The sequence below is a fragment of the Vanellus vanellus genome (genome assembly GCF_965231255.1).
Source record: "Vanellus vanellus genome assembly, chromosome: 31".
Taxonomy (NCBI): domain Eukaryota; kingdom Metazoa; phylum Chordata; class Aves; order Charadriiformes; family Charadriidae; genus Vanellus; species Vanellus vanellus.
In genome coordinates this window covers 973,565-978,903 of record NC_138936.1, presented here as the reverse complement: position 1 = coordinate 978,903, position 5,339 = coordinate 973,565, and positions in this window count along the sequence as shown.

The window sequence follows — 5,339 nt, the reverse complement described above, 5'->3', positions numbered from 1 at the left end:
TTCATTGTTTTCCATTTTGATGTGGTTTAATTTTTGGATATTTTGTGGTGTGGTGTGTGTTCCTGTTGAGTTTTATTTGATTGTGTTTTAATCTGTGTAATTGGTTAGTTGTGTGTTCATTTAGTTTTATGTGTTTTAGGTGAAAAAAAAAATTACCTAATTTGCATAATTAATTGGCTCATTTGCATAATGAGGTGCTAATTAATTACTGTGTGGGTGGTCAGTAATTGGTGAGCAGTGCTGAGGTGTATGGTGCTGTGTGTGGTTTGCAGGGAAAAACGTTAAAAATAATAAGTGTAGCATTGCACTAGGAACCTGCATCCACAGGGCCGCCCACCTTTCCTACATAAATTTTCTTACGATTCTGATAACTGCCGCTAAGTCTGACCTTTAGGAGTACTGCTCTATCGTGTGCCTGACATAGACAATTAGGGCTACGCTTTCTTCATGTTCCTGCAGCTACTAATGGCCATGAACGGGCTCTCAACCCTCTGCTCCATAGGCACGCGCTCTCACTAATCACCGTTGTGCACGCAGAGCTTAATAACCCGTCACAATCACGTGCTCGACAATTCTCAGCCGTGCTCCACCACACGCAGGCGTGCTCTGACATATACACGCTCTACAACTGAGTCGCACGTACCCACCCGAGTCCCAAATCCATCAAAAACAAACAGGAGCGGTATGAGAGCAAACACTATTTTATTAATTGCAGATGCGGACCGCGCTCCTGGCATTTATCTGACAGATGGACTTCCTGGAATTGTCGTGGCCGTTCCCCTTCCTCGCTGCTCACACTGACGCCTTCTGTGCAATACGCCTCGAACCTCGATGGGTCCTACTACTGTCCTCCTACGGGCGCTCCTACATTACGGACATTCTCCGGCCTGGGGAGCCGTCTCCACATTTTCCGTTACCTTGGATGGGGGCGCAACTACTACATGCGCTCCCTCGTCAGCACCTACTTTGACTCCATACTCATCCGAATATGTACATCGACCTTCTTTCACCGCCGATGCAACTCCCTTACCTGTACTTGCCCCAGCTGACAATGCCTAACACTAACAACTTACATCCTATCGGTTATTTCATTTTCACTTGGAAAGGGGTGATTTAATGATCCTTGATTATAGACGTGTCAGAGGAGACATTGCAAGCTCTGTGAGTTCTGCATTGACCTTTTAAATAACACAGCCCTGAATGAATCTGTTGACAGAAGGTGACCAATTTAAAAATACATTTGAAAGTACGCCACAGGATTATGACGAGGGTTGTGCCAGAAAACATATAAACTCTTACTGTGCTGTTACAATTCTTAAGCGTACATTAAATGCATAGCTTGCAGTATCTGTTGCTCTCTTTGGACTTTGTGCCTGCACAAAGACGCTCCAGAAACTGCTCCGCCGTAACCCTCGGCACCATAGCAGCAGTCCACATCTTCCCGGTCCTGCTGTGACAGCTAAAGGCCTTCTTATAGTTCTCGCTCCCCTGAGGGATGCGCTCTCTTTCCCCAAGTCTGTCAGGTTCCATCTTCTGGGTGACAGCTCCTCCAAAACTTCCTACCCTCACAAAGGAATGGGTGAATGGTTCTCCTCTGGAAAAGGCTGCAGACCTATAAAAAATCAAACCAGAGAAAAATTAATACAGATTCTGATGCCATATTTCTCACATCACTGCCCAAGACTATTACTTTGCCACACAGGTATAGAGATGCCCATTCCTCCTCCACACTAGCCATCTCCTCCGACACCCCAAACATTGCCCCGTAAACATGAACTACCACTACACACAACTCCCAAACATGACAAACACTAATCACATACCAGACTGCTCCCCCAAAACTCCATTTTCAGGAGCCTCGCAGGTGACCCTGCCTGCAAAAACCCCGGCCCGTGCCTGACCTCCGCCCAAACCTTGGCGATGAATGTCGCCTCGCAGAGCGGCCGGGACCGGGGAAAAAAAACCCAGCCGGGGGAAGAAAAAAAAAATCCCCCGGCTGGGGTTTTTTATTCTAGTTATTCGCCCTACGAGCCTGCAAAGGAAAACACGCACACAGCCGCAGCCAGCCTGCGGGTCAACACCACCACCAAACCACACACATACACGGGCCAAACACCCCGCTCCCTCCACGGCCACACCGGCCCAACCTCCCGCTCGGCTCCTGCCTTCTCCCACCTGCCGGCCAAAAGCTGCCGTGGGCCCGTCTCTGCGGCGCTCCTCCAGAGCGCCACCCAGAGCGGCCTCGCAGGGGACCCTGCCTGCAAAAACCCCGGCCCGTGCCTGACCTCCGCCCAAACCTTGGCGATGAATGTCGCCTCGCAGAGCGGCCGGGACCGGGGAAAAAAAACCCAGCCGGGGGAAGAAAAAAAAAATCCCCCGGCTGGGGTTTTTTATTCTAGTTATTCGCCCTACGAGCCTGCAAAGGAAAACACGCACACAGCCGCAGCCAGCCTGCGGGTCAACACAACCACCAAACCACACACATACACGGGCCAAACACCCCGCTCCCTCCACGGCCACACCGGCCCAACCTCCCGCTCGGCTCCTGCCTTCTCCCACCTGCCGGCAAAAAGCTGCCGTGGGCCCGTCTCTGCGGCGCTCCTCCAGAGCGCCACCCAGAGCGGCCTCGCAGGGGACCCTGCCTGCAAAAACCCCGGCCCGTGCCTGACCTCCGCCCAAACCTTGGCGATGAATGTCGCCTCGCAGAGCGGCCGGGACCGGGGAAAAAAAACCCAGCCGGGGGAAGAAAAAAAAAATCCCCCGGCTGGGGTTTTTTATTCTAGTTATTCGCCCTACGAGCCTGCAAAGGAAAACACGCACACAGCCGCAGCCAGCCTGCGGGTCAACACCACCACCAAACCACACACATACACGGGCCAAACACCCCGCTCCCTCCACGGCCACACCGGCCCAACCTCCCGCTCGGCTCCTGCCTTCTCCCACCTGCCGGCCAAAAGCTGCCGTGGGCCCGTCTCTGCGGCGCTCCTCCAGAGCGCCACCCAGAGCGGCCTCGCAGGGGACCCTGCCTGCAAAAACCCCGGCCCGTGCCTGACCTCCGCCCAAACCTTGGCGATGAATGTCGCCTCGCAGAGCGGCCGGGACCGGGGAAAAAAAACCCAGCCGGGGGAAGAAAAAAAAAATCCCCCGGCTGGGGTTTTTTATTCTAGTTATTCGCCCTACGAGCCTGCAAAGGAAAACACGCACACAGCCGCAGCCAGCCTGCGGGTCAACACCACCACCAAACCACACACATACACGGGCCAAACACCCCGCTCCCTCCACGGCCACACCGGCCCAACCTCCCGCTCGGCTCCTGCCTTCTCCCACCTGCCGGCCAAAAGCTGCCGTGGGCCCGTCTCTGCGGCGCTCCTCCAGAGCGCCACCCAGAGCGGCCTCGCAGGGGACCCTGCCTGCAAAAACCCCGGCCCGTGCCTGACCTCCGCCCAAACCTTGGCGATGAATGTCGCCTCGCAGAGCGGCCGGGACCGGGGAAAAAAAACCCAGCCGGGGGAAGAAAAAAAAAATCCCCCGGCTGGGGTTTTTTATTCTAGTTATTCGCCCTACGAGCCTGCAAAGGAAAACACGCACACAGCCGCAGCCAGCCTGCGGGTCAACACCACCACCAAACCACACACATACACTGGCCAAACACCCCGCTCCCTCCACGGCCACACCGGCCCAACCTCCCGCTCGGCTCCTGCCTTCTCCCACCTGCCGGCCAAAAGCTGCCGTGGGCCCGTCTCTGCGGCGCTCCTCCAGAGCGCCACCCAGAGCGGCCTCGCAGGGGACCCTGCCTGCAAAAACCCCGGCCCGTGCCTGACCTCCGCCCAAACCTTGGCGATGAATGTCGCCTCGCAGAGCGGCCGGGACCGGGGAAAAAAAACCCAGCCGGGGGAAGAAAAAAAAAATCCCCCGGCTGGGGTTTTTTATTCTAGTTATTCGCCCTACGAGCCTGCAAAGGAAAACACGCACACAGCCGCAGCCAGCCTGCGGGTCAACACAACCACCAAACCACACACATACACTGGCCAAACACCCCGCTCCCTCCACGGCCACACCGGCCCAACCTCCCGCTCGGCTCCTGCCTTCTCCCACCTGCCGGCCAAAAGCTGCCGTGGGCCCGTCTCTGCGGCGCTCCTCCAGAGCGCCACCCAGAGCGGCCTCGCAGGTGACCCTGCCTGCAAAAACCCCGGCCCGTGCCTGACCTCCGCCCAAACCTTGGCGATGAATGTCGCCTCGCAGAGCGGCCGGGACCGGGGAAAAAAAACCCAGCCGGGGGAAGAAAAAAAAAATCCCCCGGCTGGGGTTTTTTATTCTAGTTATTCGCCCTACAAGCCTGCAAAGGAAAACACGCACACAGCCTCAGCCAGCCTGCGGGTCAACACAACCACCAAACCACACACATACACTGGCCAAACACCCCGCTCCCTCCACGGCCACACCGGCCCAACCTCCCGCTCGGCTCCTGCCTTCTCCCACCTGCCGGCCAAAAGCTGCCGTGGGCCCGTCTCTGCGGCGCTCCTCAAGACCGCCACCCAGAGCGGCCTCGCAGGTGACCCTGCCTGCAAAAACCCCGGCCCGTGCCTGACCTCCGCCCAAACCTTGGCGATGAATGTCGCCTCGCAGAGCGGCCGGGACCGGGGAAAAAAAACCCAGCCGGGGGAAGAAAAAAAAAATCCCCCGGCTGGGGTTTTTTATTCTAGTTATTCGCCCTACGAGCCTGCAAAGGAAAAAACACACAACTCCACAGCCAGCCTGCGGGTCAACACAACCACCAAAATATACATATACACCGGCCAAACACCCCACTCCCTCTGCAACCACACAGGCCCAACCTCCCGCTCGGCTCCTGCCTTCTCCCACCTGCCGGCCAAAAGCTGCCGTGGGCCCGTCTCTGCGGCGCTCCTCCAGAGCGCCACCCAGAGCGGCCTCGCAGGTGACCCTGCCTGCAAAAGCCCCGGCCCGTGCCTGTCATCTACCAAAACTTTGGCAATAAACATCACCTCGCAGAGCGGCCAAGACTGGGAGAAAAAAAAAAAAAAAAAAACAACCAGGGGAAAGAAATACATCCCCTGGCTGTTTTTTTGTTTGTTTGTTTGTTTGTTGTTTTTGTTTTTCTTTTTTTTTTTTTTACCCCAGTTATTTGCCCTACAAGCCTGCAAATCCCTGACTGCTCAGAGCCCCATCTACTTTTTCTACACACTTACCGCAAGTCGCCTAAAGCAACTGCATAAAAACCACAAATGCATTAATGTCTTACCTTATCTTACCTCACAATCTGGTTGTAATTCACTCCCTTCCTGGCCACGTGCAGAGAGATGGAGACCCTTTAACCATCT